At 41.5% G+C, this 19,469-nt stretch overlaps 1 protein-coding gene across 3 annotated transcripts in view; it reads right to left on the bottom strand.

The window, feature by feature from the left end:
* The window catches only part of DAP3 (death associated protein 3), a 1,113,059-nt gene that overhangs the window by 560,617 nt on the left and 532,973 nt on the right, over positions 1-19,469 (bottom strand). The window lies entirely within an intron of this gene.

A 19,469-nucleotide genomic window follows, 5' to 3' on the forward strand; every position in this document is an offset into this window, starting at 1 on the left:
TGCCAGTTTCACATGCTTAAGTATCAGCAATTTCTAATCTCTCAGTTAAAGCAAAAAAATGACCACTCTCCCTCAACAATCTGAATTGAAAGAAATGCAGGATCTGTTGCATGCCACTGAACAGGTGGGCAAACATACCTTACAATGTGGGTTTGATTCCTGCAGAGCTGCTGTCACTGGGTCTGTTATACGTAGGCATGCTTGGTTAAATCTTCCTGATCATGTTAAAACAAAACGTCTAGATGCTCCCTTACAGCAGGATGCTCTTTTTGGAGTTAAAACAGAAGAAGTCTTAAAGAAAATGGAGGATAAGGCAAAATCTATGCAGACAGTCAGAGATTTCCTACAGGTACAGCCCCCTCACTTCAGCAGAAACTGGCCAACAAAAAATTTGTCCTTTCCAGCTACAGACAGAACACAGAGGGGTAAATACAGACGCCCAAGGGGCAGAGGACAACCACAAGCCCAGTACAAACCTCGCCAATGGGGCACTGCAACACAGAAGGGAGGAGAAGACAGGTCCCAATCTACCAGAAGGCAAACTCAATGACTTGCACCTCATCTGGCCAAGCAACACTCTCTTGGCAGCCCCCTTGGGAGGAAAACTCACACTTTTTTCAGACAACTGGCACATTGTCACAAAGGACAAATGGGTCCTAGACATAATTTTACGAGGATACAAATTCCGTTTTCACACCTTGCCAATGAAAAGAGGAATGCCAAACCTGCCACAAAATCAATGGGCAGAGGCACAAAAACAAATTACAACTCTCATGGACATGAGAACCATTCAACTGGTACCTACTTGAGAGCAAGGTCAAGGATTTTACTCAAGACTCTTTCTAGTGCCCAGAAAGGACAATGCCTGGAGACCAATTCTGGACCTTTCAATTCTAAACACTTACAAGTACCCAAATTTAAGATGCTAACACTACAGCAGCTTCTTCCCATGTTGGGCAAGGAAGCATGGCTAGTAACGTTGGACCTCAAGGAGGCATACCTGCATGTCCCTATCAGACAAAGTTGCAGAAGATACCTCCGTTTCATTGCAGGTTCAACCCATTACCAATTCTCTGCACTGCCCTTTGGCTTACCTACTGCGCCCAGAGTCTTCACAAAATGCCTGGCACCAGTAATTGCATACTGCAGACAAAGAGGAATTCAAATATACCCATACCTGGACAACTGCCTCATCCAGGCAGAAAGCAAGGACATTCTATTACATCATCTGGCTTTTGTGAAGCATCTACTAAATTGCCTGGGGTACACAGTAAACGAAAAGAAGTCAAAACTAGTATCCTCACAAAATATGACATTCCTGGGTGCCAGCTTGAATCCAACGGCCCATAAGGCTTATCTGACACCAGACAAACAACTACAACTGACTCAATATTTCAAAACAATGGCAACAAAGGCCCAATTAACTGCAAGAAAAATTCTGCAGGCCTTGGGCTTCATGGCATCTTGCATACTACTAATACCATTTGCAAAGCTGCATATGAGGAAATTACAGTGGTACCTAAAAAGCGTATGGTCTCAACACAGCCACAGCTTGGACACAATATCTCTCATTCTCTGCTTACAACAGGAGTTTCTATGGTGGTCACAGGCATGTCACCTCAACAAGGGTCAGCCTTTCACCTTGCCCCCAGCCAGGCAAACTATCGCAACAGATGCATCAGATTACACCTGGGGGGCTCACATGGCAGGACAGTGCGTTCAAGGCATATGGACTGCAGATCAAAGGAATCTACACATCAATCAAAAAGCGATGCTAGCTGTACAGAAAGCTCTGACAGCCTTCAAGGATCTATTACATCCAGGACAACTGACAATAAAGACGGACAACACCACAGTAATGTGGTACATAAACAAACAAGGGGGTACTCACTCCTACCCTCTGTGCAGGCAAGCAATGACCTTATGGAACACAGCTTTGGCTTACCAAGTTCAGTTACAAGCTCAATTCCTTCCAGGACAGAGCAATACATTGGCAGACGACCTCAGCAGAAACATCATGGATCCCCACGAGTGGAAACTAGATCCACAAGTATTTACAATGATAACTCAAAAATGGGGCCTTCCAGACATAGACCCGTTTGCCAGCCCTCAAAACTATCAACTAACAAAATTTTGTACAAGGGCACTTCACCATCAAGCGTGGAAAGTGGGCGCACTCTCTTTCATTTGGAAAAACCTGACAGTATATGCCTTCCCTCCATTGCCTCTCCTCACAAAGGTACTTCTGAAAGTCAAAAAGGAGAGACCACGACTGATTCTCATAGCCCCAGACTGGCCATGCCAGCACTGGTACCCGCTATTGAGGAATATGGCCCACGGCCCACCATGGATATTACCAAAAATTTCCCATTTACTCACACAACAAAACAATCAGTTTCTTCACAGCCAGCTCAAAACCTTAAATCTGGCCGCATGGCAAATCAACTAAGCATCCAGCCAGCCCCTCTTTCCCAAGCAGTTATGGATGTTATTCTGGATAACTGGAAGCTAGGAGACCAAGCACCAGGAAGGCTTATTCGGACAAATAGAAAAGGTTTTGTGCCTGGAACCAATCTAAAGGCCAAGACACAATTCAGCCTCATATGCCTCACATTCTACAGTATTTAACTGAGATGTTGCACAAAGGACTTTCTTTCTCTTCCATTAAAATCCATGCTTCAGCTATTTCTGCACACTACAACACGGATCCACCCTTATTTTTGCATCCACTTCTAAGGCAGCTCCTCAGAGGGGCAAAAAACATTAGACCACCCAGGAGAGCACCTACACCAACATGGGACCTCAATTTTGTTCTGGAAAAACTAACATTACCTCCCTTTGAACCAGCTTTCTGTGCAGATTTTCAGTTAATGTCATGGAAGACTGCCCTGCTGCTAGCAATAACTTCAGCTAGAAGAGCCTCAGAGCTACAGGCACTAATGGCAGTGGAACCTTTCCTCATTTTTCATCAAGACAGAGTTTCTCTACGAACTAATCCTTCCTTTATGCCTAAGGTCGTTTCCAGTGTGGCTTTAAATCAAACCATCCACTTACCCACCTTCTTCCCAAATCCACAGAACAAAGGTGAGAGACTCCTGCATTCCTTGGACATTCACAGGCAACTTCGTTACTACTTGGACAAAACTAAGGCTTTCAGAAAATCTGACCAGCTCTTTGTATCCTATGCTACAGCTTCTCAAGGGAAGGCTATATCAAAGCAAACCATTTCCAAATGGATAGGTCATTGCATACGTTTTTGCTATACCCATCATGGAAAACCAGTTCCTGCTACCATTAAGCCCCACTCTACCAGGGCAACAGCTACTTCTACAGCCTTTCTCAGGGGGGGGTTCCAACCAAGGAGATTTTGGAAGCTGCAACTTGGAATTCAGTACACACCTTTACCACACACTATCACTTACCACTTTACTCTAAGACCAGGGCGGGCTTCACCACTGCAGTTCTGCAGGGCCTTCTAGCCTCCTCTAACCCTCTGATACCTCCACCCATCCTTAGCTTTGGGATTCAACCCAAGTGTGATGGCTGCAGCAGGGTAACACGATGAACATAGTACAGTTTTGTACCTACCATAAATGTAGATGTTCGAGTGTACACCCTGCTGCAGTCCAGGTTACCCTCTCTCCATCCCCTCTGACCTACTGGCTAAATCTCTTCAATACCTTCCTGATGTATTTGCTTATAGCTGAAGGGATTTTGTGTTTGTGCAAGTTTACTCAATTTGGTACTAATTACTGACCACCTTTTTGGGGGCACCTGACATCTGGGGCAAGAAAAACTGAAGAAAATGGTGTCGGTTGCATTATATATACCCCTTGCGCACTGACGTCAGGGAAGAAGCGACAGCAACCGGTGCTGGACCAAGACTTTGGAATTCCAGCCGACTGCGGGACCGCCTGACGACAGGATAACCCAAGTGTGATAGCAGCAGGGTGTACACTCGAACATCTACATTTATGGTAGGTACAAAACTGTACTTTCCTTTTAACAATTTTCCTTCACTCAACCATTGTATTAATTGCTCAGTTCCTGCCTTCTCTTAAACCTCAGTTTTTCTCCTGAGCATTATTCTGCATTTATTGTTCCCGCAAATTGCTTTTGTTTCTATGAAATGTGCATATTCCCTTTTCTGAAGATCCCAGCTGTCTGCAGTATTCAGTGTATCCATTACAGTTGGTTTAGTAATAATTTCTGTTTAAAATAATTGCATTTTTGACTACCAGTAGCATTAAACTCTGTAAGGTCTTACTATGACTACACATTTCAGCTCAAAAAAACAATTTCCTTAAAAGTTAAAAGTGTAAGGGTTCCTCTCTGATAAGTTGAGACTGAACAGAGGGATCAGGCAGGGGTGTCCTCTTTCCCATTTGTTATTTATGTTATATTTAAAGCCATTAGCAAAGAAAATAAGGGACCCAGAAGTTCAAGAATGTAATTGTTATGATAATCAAGAAAAATCTTTATTTGCAGACAATATAATTTTGTACCTGATAAAACCAGAAAGGGAATTTCACTGTGTTGTGGAACATTCTAAGACAGTTTAAAGTTCTTTTTTCAGGATATAAAATTAACAAAGACAAAACAAAGACAGTAGCAGTAAACTGTGTACCCACATATGAATTGGTTCAGCAATACACATGTTTATGGGAACATGATAAATTAAGTATTTAGGAGTACGAGTTAAAAAGGATTCTGTTATGGAAGCTAAGGATATGTGAGAAGAGACTAAAAAGATAATACAAAAACTGAGACACTGGTAGCTATTGTTTATGAATATGGATAACAATTTAGTTATATGTACCGGTCAGGCATATTTTATTAACTGGAGGAGAAGTTGTGGCATGTAGTTAATAAAGAGGTGAAGAAGGATTTTATCTGGAAGTGGAAGAGAGTAAGGGTCTAGTGGGATAAGTTGATCCTTCCGATGGATCAAGGTGGTTTAGGATTACCTGATTTGAAGGGATATTTTAGAACTACACTGTTAAGGCTCATATACATAACAAGTAGAAAGTTATAATTGAAATGGAAAGGGATGATGATGAAGCAGGGGTGAAATTCAAGAAATAAGAAAAGAGTGCAATTTTGGGTGCAGATTCTTAAGGAGAATAACAACAGCCGTACAGAATATTATAGTCATAAAGGAGCAGAAAGCATTTTAAGAAGTAAGGCAACACGAGAATGGAAGAAGGAGATTCTGCCAGTAGGGATGACTGCAATTAAGGGTACAATGAATAGGCAAGAGGGGGTTGGAGTTACTGGAGAAAACTGGCAAAAGAACCAAGGTATTGGAAACAAATAATTAGAGAGGGAAGGGTACTATAATGGGAAGAGGCCAGGAAGCCATTTAGACTGCAGGCTATAGCCTGACTGCTCTGTCAGGCAATGATAAAGAGTATAGGCAAAGAGAAAGGGTATAAGGGAATCCTGAGTGAAAGACCTGCTTCGGCAGAGTTATGTGACTTTAGAACAGAAGCTGCTGTTAAAAAGGGATAATTAGTAGGGATATAAAATGTTGCATGATAACTATGAGAATTTATCAGAGGCAGTTAAAAAAGATTGGGAAGAAATTATGGATAAGCAATTCACAAGGAAATAATGGGAGGGCACATAGATGGCTCCCAAATTTACATCAAAGTGTAAAGAGTTAGATTATTTGCTTGGAATTGTTTCCATAGATATTTTTATACCCTAAACAAACTCCAAAGATTTTTTCCCTCTGGTAGATTGCAAATGTTGGAGGTAGGATTGGGGGGGGGGGGGGGGGGAGAAAGAGGTAACTGGGAATGTATGTTTTGGGATTGTAATGAGTTGACAGACTTTAAAAATTTCCTACAGAGTACTCTGTCAGAAATATTGGGTGAGCAAAATGGGTGTAACTAAGGAAATGATGTTTTGAGCTGGAATACAGTGTCTGAATTGCCTAGACATGGTAAGTAAGGCCTTGTTAAGTTTAATTCTGCAGGTTAACAAAAAAAATACTAGAAAATGGAAATCCGAGTTTAAATCAGCTGTTTTTAAAGTAGTGAATATTGTAACAGAGATAAAAGAACTGGAAATTGGATCTTTAGATAAGGGTAGGAGCAAATTGCATAGAAAAAATGGAAATTGTGGGAACATTACATGCAGAGTTATGTTTTGGAGGAGGAGTAAGGTTTAAGGAAAAGCAGGAATTGAGCAATTTATGTAATGTTGGATTGATGATGATTGTATAAAGAATGTATGTGATGTATAATGTTTGTAATTGTGAACATGTTAACATGGTTTATTTTTTTATATAAATGTATGTTTGTCTATGTCTTAAGCGATGACTCAAAGGTGTTAAAAAAAAAAAAAAAAAAGTCCTCATTTACTAAATGTGAACTGTAAAAGTTAAAGTTTTATGCATTCATGTAAAATGCATTTAAGGTACTAGTATAGCTGCAGTGAGGAAAACTCATTATTGGCTAACTTGCATGCCTGTATCAGGTTTAATTACTGCCAGTACTAAACAGCACTTTTTCATAGTATGGTGGCCTTTGCATTGCTTTGGCACAGGTACTCACCTCATTAATTCTATGACACACGAGACCTTCATATACACATACACATGCAAGCAACTTGAAACCCTTCCCCACCTCACTTAATTGCACTCATAGACACACTTTCACCCATTCAAATGCAATGCATTTGATCTGTTTGTATCGCAAATCAACTTTAATAACTGATTTTCACTATTTTCTTTAATGTTTTAATACTTACATATCTGTCTTGAAGCTGAAGCGTAGCAGGATAGTACACTGATCAAATAGACCATTTGCTGGCAAAGCACAGGTGAAGAAATTCACAAAAAGTTAAACAGAACAAATCCACAATCATAGAGTAATTGCATAAAACAGAGTCCTATAGACAAGTGAAACAATATGTAAATTTTAACAATAAGAAAAAAATTCATTTTAATAGTAAATATGAGAGAAAAAGAGGGTTGAAGTAGAAGTGATGCAGGTGAGAAGGGAGTTTAGTGATGTGTCAAGTGGAAAAGCATTTGCAGTCAGATTTTTGATGGAGTTTTTTTTTCAGTTGTGCTGTGAATACAATGAAAGAGGAGACTTGTTTTAAGTCAGAGGGGAGCGATTGCTAAAGTCTAGATGTAAGAATGCAGAAGGAATCGATGGCACAGTGGAGTTTGGTTTGAGTTGCCCAGAGTGAAGGAGTTAATTGATAAAGGTTGCGGAGGTTATAGGGGTGATTTTATTATGGAGTTTGGCTGCAAAGGGTGGGAATGCACTTGGTTGAAGTAGTTTGAAGGGAAAGAGACCCATGGAGTAGCTCAGCTCTGTATGAGACTGGGAGCCTTGTGGCATTTGAGTGGAATGCTGTAGTGTTCCTGAGGATGTGTGTGTATGTGTGTATGGGTATTGGAAATGAAGCTGCAGATAGTGTTTTCAATTGAATGAGTGGATGAGTTTTTTTTTTTAAAAATAGAGCTGTAGCTATGATGGAAAGCCCTTAGTCAACTAGAGAATGGAGGATGTCTTTCCTATTGTAACTCTGCCTGTTTTGGAGAGAGAGGGAGATGTTTTCCAGGATCAAAATAAAAGAGAACTGGTCTTTTTCCGAGTGTTTTTGATGTGGCCTTGGAAGCTGGGTTTATGGCTAGACCAGTCACTTAAGTAAAGTGGTTGTTTCTGTTGAGGAACCAGTCCTAAATGTGTTCTGTTTAGAGATTTATTTACTAGACCATTACTATAGGTTATTTTTTCTGTTTGTTGGAGCTTTTGTCCCTGATCACAACCTGAAAAGGGGCTTTTGCCCAGTCGGAACTATCCTGTTCAACAAAAGCAAATAAATGAATGATGACTGTTGTTCATTCTTTTTTTTTCGTATTTTAGCCCTTTTTGGATCCACCTATTTCAACTATTTATATTAAACAGAATACTGTTGACAATTTAATGTTATTCCTTGTGCTGAAAAATATTTGATTTGTGAATTATCTTGCAAAATGCTAACCAGTTTTTTTAAAATTGAAGTGAAGTATTAATGTTCATTGTATCCAGCAGATGGCACTATAGGACAACTGTTTTAGCCACATCTTGCTTCATAAATGAGAAGTGAAAATTCTTTTCTTCTTCTTTTAGGAACAGTTGACTGCTGATCATAGTTCAAAAACACTTTCTGATTGCAAAGGTAAGTGTGGGATAACAAACATTTAGTGATAAAAATAAATAAAATGACATTTCCTGAGGAGTTTCCTAATAATATGGTAAGATATGCTGAACTGGCATATTTACTTTGGTAATTCATTAACTGATGTTCTGCTTGTTTTGACTTTATCATCCTAATCATCGCAGCCTCCATAGTCTGTGTTATAATGTGAACTTCTGAAATATTACAAATATATCTAACTTTTAATGTTTTTTTTCCGTGGTAGGGTTCATCCATCTGGCTGTCATCTTCAGTTATATTGAATCACTGGAACTTCTAGTGGCTCAGGATGTGTAACTTCATCATCTTACTGGATAGAATTCTTTTTGATTTACCCCTTTATAGAGGAGGGCATGTGCTCAGGGCTGGTGTTAGCATTTTGGGGGTCCCCAGCAAATGTCAAGATTGGGGGGCCTCTAGGCACTTCTGTCAATGTATCACCCTGTCACTGCCACCCCTGCAAAGCAGCCTTTTAGTTCATGCTGCAGAGTTTTAGAAGTAGTTATGTACAGACTAACCTGTAGCTACAGTGCTGTTACAGTACAACCGGCCTATGTACCACACTATTTTCACTCATCTAACAGAGGAATGTTCACAATTACTGGCACTTTAGCTACAACAGTGATGCATAATAGCAAATCATTGTATAGGTCAGGACTTGGGTGAAATGATGTCTATGTGCTCTAAAGTGCTTTTTAATTTTTTTTTCTTTTTACATAATCTTTTCATCCAGTGATGGCTTGAACTTATGATTAAGGAAAGAAATTTGGTGTTGCTATTCAACTTAAAATTTAATTTCAGCCTTTCAGCACACCTTTCCTAACCAAGACACCACAGGGATAACCATTTAGGAAACAACTCAGATAAGCTAGGGCCCAAGAAGCCATAGGGTATAGGTGTTCTGGGATGCATTTTAGAGCATTTCCCAACCTTTTAGTCCAATGGTGTCCTAAACAAAAGCCATGAGTAAGGAAAGAATTTCAGTATTTTCTTTTTCTTTCAAGGAGGTCATAAGATGAGCCCAAGGCTTAATATTCAAAGATGACAAAGTAGTAGATCACAGCAAATCTAACAAGCCATTTGTTGTCTGGATACATAGGTCCAATATGGGAATACGGCCTGCCTCCCTAACCCCCCACACCAAAAAAAATGACAATCACAACCTATGCATCCCTCTGGTGTTAGACTGGGATGAAAGCAGATGTTTAAATTGCCACAGTCATGTGTTTCAAGTGAGTGCCGACATACATATAAATAGCATCCCCCCTCACTCCTCACCCCAAACTGCCATAGACAGCTACCTATGTACATGCGTGAAGTGTGATTGTGAGGAAAGGTAAAAGAATAATTACAGTAATGTATTCAGGTTTGTTGCTCCTAGACAGTATACACTTCCCCTACACAAGCTATAGTAACCTTCTTTGTACACCTCTGAGGTGTGTGAGAAAAGTAAAAGAAACAATGACCACACTGTCCTCAGCCCAAACAGAATCTGTAATGACCTCATGTGCACACCTCTATGGTTATACTGTAATGAAAATTAAAGAAGTAATCCCCCCATAATCTACAGCAGCTTTCTGTATACACACATCTTAGCAGGACTGGTGTTAGAATGGGTGGAGTTAAGAGCAGAGGCCATTATCAGCTTTATCCTAACAGGATCAGCACTGTTAAGGTTGAAGAGCGTAATCAGAAAATGAATACAGTTATTCTCAGTGTTTCCCCAGCCCGCAACAGCTTTTGTGGGGCCCACACACAATAAAGGATGATTAAGGGAGCCCCTGTATTAATTTATACAGTCTGGGGAGGGGGACCACCAGTCTCTGGGGAGGGGGACCACCAGTCTCTTTGAAGATTGAAGTGTCTGAATGTTCTGTGATATATTTTATGCATAACTTTTGAAATATAATTACTTGTTAGCTACATTTTTCACTGATACCCTGAAGATTAATGTGTGTTCGGGCATTATTAGGTGTATGCAGAGATAAATATTGGTGATATTTTATACAAAAACACACAAAAACCATAGCAATACCAGTTTTATACTTATTTCAGTCAGTAGCAATACACTGCAACACTGATACTGCACACTAGATAGGTGACTGCTGTTTAGCAGCCATCAGACAGCAGCCAGGGGTAAGCCACTTTTATTTACCTCTGTAAGGAATAATGCATACCTGTCACTGTCCCTGATTTTGCTCTGTTCTTCATAAAAAAAAAAAAGTTTGATTTGCTAATAAATGATTCAGGAATACAGGCAATCAATAATTCCAGGCTTCAGAGGTTTATACCTCTTATTGTCCAAAAAAAATGCATATTGATGTAAAAGGCTACTTTTTTAAGTGAATTAGAGTAACATTTAAAATGTGTTCCTGATTTTGAGCATTTATTCTGCTATTATTTTTGGTATTGTACTGAATTTTTCTGCAAAGAAGTTGAGAGTTGTAGTATCTGGTGTTCTACCAGTATTTATAAAACTCTCGGAAAGAAAGAAAAAAAAACATCCCTGAAGATCAGAAGCATCAGGTCTTCTTAAAATACAAGGTTTGCATTTAAATCAGTCACTTTGACCTGTTGATCTCTCTCTCTCTCTCTCTCTCTGTTGCTTACTTTGCTTATGTTCATTATCTGCTTTATCCTAACAGGGTCATACCACAGCCTTGTTCAGGTTAAAGAGCATAATCCATCATCTGCTTTTGTAGGGCCCCCATACAGTCAAGGATGATTAAGGGGCCCCCTTGCAGTCACAGGTATTGCTGATATCTAAAGCTGGCTATGTTGTGGGTGCTACTATAACCAGAGATGTCTTAGAATTTTAAAGGAGATATAAATAAGAGATGTCCTTCAAGGATGCATCTGCAGTCATAACATATGGGTTGTCGTGCCTCAGGCAGCCCTTCGATCGGCCGGATTCCAAAGTCTGGGTCTGGCCTCGGCTGATGTCGCACTTTCCCCGACGTCAGAGCGTCTGGGGTATAAAAGCATCAGCCGACGCCATTTTCCTCAGTCTTTCTTGCCGCGCGGTGCCCGAAGCAGAAGCTGTTCGCAAGTGCCGGTCGGTCAGATCCAGAGATTTCAGCTACCGAAGACTTCGAAAAAAGCTAAGTACCCCGTTGGGGACTCTTTCTTGCCTCAGCCGATGTCAGACAAAGTAAATAATTGTTTAACTTATGGGAAACAAATACCTCATAAGGATTTCCATTCTTACTGCCTTCCTTGCTTAGGCCCAGACCACGACGTATCAGCTTGTTTAGCCTGTGCCTCCTTCAACCGACAAACTCTTAGATGTCGGTCGGAGTTTGCAGAGGAATTTTTTGGAGCCGCTTTTGCTTATAAAATGCTGTCGGAGACTCAAACTTCGCATATGATCAAAAAAACACAAGGAAAAGGACCGACACTCGCGGCCCACGGTTTCGGCTGAAACCACGGCTAGGCCTACCTAGAGTGTCTCGGTTTCAGCCGAAACCGAGTCCTCGGCGATTCCTACTACCGAAATCATACTTCCGACCACCGAGGCCAGAGAGGCCCCGGCTGAGTCGGCTTCAGAACTCCCTACCGAAGCTAGTGTTCAGGAATTGTCCGACACCATACCTTTGGACATTTCTACCCCTGCACGTGGGGCAGCTAGGCCCCCAGCTTCTATGTCTATTAAGGCCTTCACCAGGGTTAAAGCTGCCAAACTTTCAAAAGCTTTGCCTGCCAAATCTACATCCCAGAGGCCTTCCTCTAGTTCACAGATCCTCAGTCTTGCTGAGGACCTTATTTCCTTAATTAGGGGTTCCCAACCTCACCCAGACAGGGCCTCCCAACCTCCTCCAGACAAAAGGCCCAGGACTGCCCCCTCTGAACCTCACTCCTCAGATTACTCCACGGATGGATCTGATTTGTCAGACCACCAGGAAGGGGCCTACTCACCTTATGAGGATTCAGATGCAGAGGAATCGATCCCTTCGGCCTCCCCTCCTGAAGAATTTTCCTTTGGGGAGATTTTACACTCCATGAGAGAGCACTTTCAATGGCAAGGTCAGGATTTCTCTGATTCTAGAAAAAGATTAAGGACCTTTTTGCATTTGCCTCAGCATAGGCCCTTAGCTATACCTCCTGTTTTAACTGTAATTGATGATGTGTACAATGATGTCAGTACAGCACCTGATTCTCTTCCTCCGGCCCCTGCCAAACCTGACAGATATTACAGGGTCCCAGATTCTCAATTCCACCTGTATAAAGCCCATGCTGCAGACCCAGAAACTATTTCTCAGGGCCCTAAAGGGGTTGCAGCCGCTACTGCCAAAATCCCTACCCTCTGAAAGAGAGTCTAGAGCATTAGAGAGATGGGGAAAAAAGGTTTATACCTCTGCTACTCTTTCTGCCAGGGCATTAAACTGTCAATTCCATATGATACAGTACCAAGAATTTTTGTTAGATCAGCTGAATAAGAAACTTTCTTCTCCTGAACCTTTAGACCGTAAATCCCTTCAGGATTTGGTACACAACTCACAACAGGTTAGTAATCATTTTCTAAAATGTGGCTATGATGCACTGGAGGCTTCATTTAGATCAGCTATGACTGGGGCAGTTATTCGTAGGCATGCCTGGCTGAAGGAGCAATCTTTGTCAGACCATGTCAAGGCTAAACTCCTCGATGCTCCAATGGAGAAACAAAATTTATTTGGCTCCCCTGCACAGGAGATTCTAAAGAAGGTTGAAGAAAAAGCAAAATCTGTGCAAACAGTTAAAGATTTCCTGCAAGTTCAACCTCCGAGGTTCAGCAGAAACCGGCCTACAAAGAATTGGTCCTTTCCAGACTCCTCCAGAGCACAGAGAGGCAGGAACTGGCGCCCTAGAGGCAGAGGTCAATCGAAGGGCCACTACAGAGGCCATCAGTGGCAGCCTGCCAACCAGAGGAGTCGTACAACAGCTACTACTACAACCACTACTACAGGACAGACCCAATGACTTGACTCTGATTCCGCCTACCAGGGATCAACTGGAAGCACCCTTGGGCAGAAAGCTGGCTTTATTCTCAAAAAACTGGCATTGCATTACAAAGGATACATGGACACTGCAAATAATAGACAAAGGATACAGGTTTCACTTCCACACTTTGCCAAAAAGAAGCGGAATGCCAAACCTTCCACCAAACCAGAAGGCAGAGGCTTTAAGACAAATCAGCAATTTACTTCAGATGAAAGCTATAGAAAGGGTACCATGTACAGAACAAGGCCAAGGATTTTACTCCAGATTTTTCCTTGTACCAAGAAAAGAAAACCAATGGAGGCCTATTCTCGACCTGTCCGCACTGAACACTTATCTCATTGTGCCAAAATTCAAAATGCTGACCCTACAGCAACTTCTTCCCATGTTGGGCAAGGAGTCTCGGCTGGTGACTCTAGATCTCAAGGAGGCATACCTGCACGTCCCTATCCGACCAGATTGCAGAAGACACCTCAGATTTCTTGCAGGATCAGAGCATTATCAATTCTCAGCATTACCCTTTGGCTTATCTACTGCGCCCAGAGTATTCACGAAATGCCTGGCATCAGTAATTGCACACTGCAGACTTCAGGGAATTCAAATTTATCCATACCTGGACGACTGCCTAATACAAGCGGACAACAAGAAAAAATTAAAGGACTTGGCCTATGCCATACACCTGCTACAGACCTTGGGATACACAGTCAACATCCAAAAGTCAAGACTAGTACCATCCCAAAGGATAACCTTTTTGGGTGCGGATCTGGACACAATCACCCAGATGGCTTTTCTCACAGAAGAAAAACAAAAACAACTCCCAGATTACTTCATGATTCTGACAAGACAAACTCAGCTTACTGCAAGGAAAGTCCTGCAGGCCCTGGGTTACATGGCATCCTGCATAATTTTAATTCCACATGCCAGGTTACATATGAGGAAATTACAATGGTACCTAAGGAATGTATGGTCTCAGCACAGTTACAGTCTAGAAACCATGATACCAATCATTCCATGCCTTCAAAAGGAATTCCTGTGTTGGGCTCAGGCCTGCCAGTCCAACAGAGGGTTGCCTTTCAACAAACCAAAAACAAGGCAAACCATCACCACCGACGCCTTAGACCGAGGATGGGGAGCACACATGGAGGACAAACGGATCCAAGGCCTATGGCCTCAAGGGCAGCTAAGCATGCACATAAACCAAAAGGAAATGCTGGCAGTGAGGCATGCAATCGAGGCATTCAGACCCTTCCTCCAGCAAGGACACCTGTTAATAAGGACAGACAACACCACGGTCATGTGGTACATAAACAAACAGGGAGGCACACATCCCTACCCTCTATGCCGGATGGCTATGAATCTGTGGAACCTATGCCTGAATCTCAATATCCAGCTGCAGGCCAAATTCGTACCAGGAAAAGAAAATACACTAGCAGACCGCTTAAGCAGAACTACCATGGATGCACATGAGTGGATGCTGCATCCAGACATCTTCAAACTCATAACAAAGACATGGGGAATGCCAGAGATAGATCTGTTCGCCTCCCCACTCAACCACCAACTGAAGACATTCTGCTCAAGGACATACCACCCACAAGCATGGAGGGTGGACTCTCTCTCTTTCAGCTGGACTGCCCTAACAGTATATGCCTTTCCACCTCTCCCACTGATGTACAAGGTTCTACTGAAGATCAGGGAGGAACAGCCAAAAGTGATACTAATAGCTCCGGACTGGCCAAGACAACACTGGTACCCACTATTGAGAGGCATGTCTCAGGCAAATTCATGGCCTCTTCCCCTATGGCCTCTTCTTCTAACGCAGAACAATTTCAAGACCCTGCATCCCAACTTGAAAACATTGCAGCTAACTGCCTGGAAAATTCCTTAAAACCCAACCAAACTGTTTTATCTCAGAGGGTGAAGGACATTATCCTGGAGGCTCGCAGACCTTCCACAAGGAAGACATACTCAGCTAAATGGAAGAGATTTCTCATCTGGAGCACATCAAAGGGCACAGATGTCACAGTGGCAAACCTAGCACACATCCTAGAATACTTAGCAGAACTGTTCCACAATGGCCTGTCATATTCTTCCATTAAGATTCATGCTTCAGCAATTTCAGCAGAATACAATATGGATCCACCTATCTTCTCACACCCTCTTCTCAGACAATTTTTTGAGAGGGATCAAAAATGTTAAACCTCCAAGAAGACCCCCTCTACCTGCATGGGATCTCAATTTTGTGCTGGAAAAACTGACACTACCTCCTTTTGAACCAGCAGCATCAGCAGACCTACAGTTTTTATCTTTGAAAACTGCATTCCTTCTGGCAATCACTTCAACAAGAAGAGTATCTGAGTTACAGGCATTAATGGCAGTGCAGCCTTTTCTTATTTTTCACCAGGATAGAGTGTCACTAAGAACCAACCCTACTTTCATGCGAAGGTGGTATCTAGGGTATCCTTGAACCAAGCTATTCACTTGCCTACGTTCTTTCCTAACCCACAGAACAAGGGGGAAAAACTTTTGCACACCTTGGATATACACAGACAACTACGCTACTATTTGGACAGAACGAAAACTAGCAGAAAAACTGACCAACTTTTTGTAGCATATGCAACTGGGGTGCAAGGAAGAGCAATTTCCAAACAGACAATTTCAAAATGGATAGGAAATTGCATTCTCTTTTGTTACTCCTTTCATGGAAAGACAGTTCCTGAAAATATCAGGCCTCACTCCACAAGGGCCACAGCCACCACTACAGCTTTCCTACGAGGGGTGGCTACCAAGGACATTTTAGAAGCTGCTACTTGGAGCTCCGTGCATACATTTGCCAAGCATTACAACCTACCTTTATACTCCAGATCCCGAGCAGGGTTTGCAACTGCAGTACTGCAGGGGATCTTAACTACACCATCCTTCTCTTAGTACCTCCTCCCCAGATTGGCTATGGTATTCTACCCATATGTTATGACTGCAGATGCATCCTTGAAGGACATAGTACAGTTTTGTACCTACCATAAATGTAGATGTCCGATAGGTATGCATCTGCAGTCAGGATTACCCACCCTCCTTTCCCCTCTGTGGTATTCCTAGGGTGCTTACCCCTCTTTCAGCTAGCTGGGGGAATCTATTATGGTGTATTTGTTTGTTTAGACATGTATATAATTTGCAAATGTTTGGAACTTTTCAGCATTTATCCAAATTTAGCCTTCCTAGAGGGCACCTGGCATCTGGGGCAAGAAAAACTGAGGAAAATGGCGTCGGCTGATGCTTTTATACCCCAGACGCTCTGACGTCGGGGAAAGTGCGACATCAGCCGAGGCCAGACCCAGACTTTGGAATCCGGCCGACTGAAGGGCTGCCTGAGGCAGGACAACCCATATGTTATGACTGCAGATGCATACCTATCGGACATCTACATTTATGGTAGGTACAAAACTGTACTTTATTAATCACCTAGTTTATTAAGTATACAAGATTGCTGCACTAGTTTTTGTTAGTTTGACAGACATGTTACAAAATATCAAGATAAAATAATTTGCTATGGATGGGGGTAAACCAGAAGGCCACCGCAACCGCAGAGTTTGCTCGTGCCTAAAGCCAGCTATGCATGTGTTTTTGTCTTCATGAAGTACACATCACACAGTGTCTTGCAATGTGTGTTAATGCTTTCTTCTTCTCCTTCTGTGCTATGGACCTGAACTGCTGTAAGTCCTAATGTTGTTGGGGTATAATGGTACATGCCTTTCCCAACAGGAGGAGAACAGTCCTGCAGGTATAGGATTCGTCAGTATTTGCTTGGGAAGGCTATAAGTAGCAAATCATTACACTGCAATTTACATAACTGCTGTTTCATAGATGGATTTTCCAAGCTGTCTGTATTTCCTTGAGAATATCATTGCTTGTGTCGCACCTGTGGGAGTATGCACACAGGTGACACGAGATGCTCATATTTAGCCAGTATCATCATGTCCCTGTTCATGTCTTCACACTCTGTCAGTACCACTCTGATATTTATGTGCTTAGCTGGCTTATATGTGCCTGTTTTTCTTTTAGTGGATGAAGAATCTTGAAAAATAGTAATTTTCTGGACAGTAAATAAAATGTTTCCTCTTTCCATAATTGATCAACAAGCTTGCTGTTGGTAGCCATACTTAATCTAATTATTTGCATACCTAGATTTTGTTTAGTTTTGTAATTCAGCATAAACCAGAGTGTTGTATTTATTTGTTTAAACTTTAACAATGTTAGTAGATTATGACAAATGAGTTTTTTTTTAATTTGAGCAGTATTTATAGTCTGTTGAAAAACATTTAAAAAAGAAGTAAAGTTCAAAATATAAAATGTGTAAAATGCAGAGAGGGAATGAAAGAGGTAGTTAATATCCATTTCTTGACCAGGTAGGCTCGTTGGCGACAGTCTGTTTTAAGGGATGACCCATGAGCAATTCCTGATTAAGTGACTTGCACAAGGTCATACAGTAGACAAATGATGGATGAGGGAATCAAACCTTGTACCACAGGAACTACAGTTCACAGCCTTAACCCTGTGCACTGTCAGTTGCAGAATCAGTTAAAAAAATGTGTTATACTAATTCAGCAAAGGAATGTATGTCCAGTTTGATGGCTCCCACAACAGGGATCTCAGACTAGTCACAGAAGTACTTAATGTGCAATCTGTGATTCCAGAGCATCACACATTAAAAATAAAATGGCAAGAATTTAACTCCAAGAAATGGCAGATCCTGAATGCTTTACATTGAACAAACAAAAACAAAAAACTAAAATAACCACTACTAAACAGATTTTATATTTCTGCGGTATCGCATATCCTGTTATTGACTACATATTATTTGCCCATGAATATTTCAGAACTGTAGAAGAACCCACTGTGCAAAAGCAAGGACCTTTGGTAGTCTCCACCCCTAAGACCAGCCTGTTGCCATATTTCTCTGTTTTACTGAAGAACCTGACACTTTGTATTAACAGTGATTCTTGAGGGTAAAACAAAACATAAAATGAGCCACTGTTCTTTATCCTGTGATAAACAGGAAATCTTTAACATGTCAGACTGAATCCCTAGTATAGCCAGACTTTCATTATTAGGCTACGTTTTTGCTGTCCTTTGGCTTCCCACATGAGGATGTTATCTTTGCTCAAATAGCCAACTATTTGGAAAAGTACTTGGCTGGACTGCAAGGAAACCCACTTGCCAAAGAAAAAGTACTTGAAAATAATGCTTTTGCAAGAGTCAGTAAACTTTTCCCCTTTTGTTCTACACATTTCATGGTATCATGAAGGCTAATAGTCTGCACTTAGTAGTAATAATGCCCATTTGCTAACCAGGTAGGCCCACCTGACACACAATCCCTTTTCAGGGGCGACGCAGGAGTAATTTCTGGTTAAGTGACTTGCTCAGGGTCACACAGTAGGCAAAAGATGTCTGATGGACTCAAACCCTCTACCACAGAAACTACAGCTCACAGCTTTAATTCTCGTCGCGAACTGTCAGCTCAGATACTAGCAGCCAGATGAGGAGGTAGTGTTTATAGGGCACATAGAAGTTGGATCTTTAATAATAATCAAGAAGCAAATAATTCGACCCTCTCTGTGCTATCTGCAGCACAGTATAGGGAGATAATCCCTCTGGCCACATTAACTTTGAACAGAATTGTTGGGAGCTTCATTGTACCTGCTGTGATTACCTAAGCATTTATATATATTTCATTTAACTCTACTCGTCTCTCACAAAAAAAAGTTAAATATGTAAGTTCTATTTCTCCTTTACCTTCCACGTGTCTATATTATATTGTACGATGAAAATAGCGAACACTATTTCATCGTACCGATATCTAAACAACAAAATATCAAACAAATGGAATAGCAGTTTTTTTCCCAGGGGAAAACATTTGCTGTTCCGTAAAAAAAAAAAAAAAAAACACAAATTTAAGAGGGGGGGCTGTACCCCCACAACCCCCTACTTAAATGTACCGACTCTGAGATTGTACCATAGTGGAAGAAATGGCAAAGTCCTGAAGACGGCCCACCAAATGTTTTCCCTGGGAAAAAATTTGATGTTCCGTGACTTTGCTATTTCGACAGTATCGGATCAACTAAATAACATTCGCTATTTAGTCCATTTGATACTGTCATGTAGGGCCCCCTTCCACACAGGGAGGAATCATTTACATGAAAATTGATATGCATGGGTAGTGATTTTGTTGATCAGGAAAGTATTGGCTTTGTCCTCCACCACCCATAATTTTTTACTTTGAAGAAAACATTAATATGATTTGA

The sequence above is a fragment of the Protopterus annectens genome, chromosome 8.part0, assembly GCF_019279795.1.
Source record: "Protopterus annectens isolate FY-2018-M chromosome 8.part0, PAN1.0, whole genome shotgun sequence".
Taxonomy (NCBI): domain Eukaryota; kingdom Metazoa; phylum Chordata; order Ceratodontiformes; family Protopteridae; genus Protopterus; species Protopterus annectens.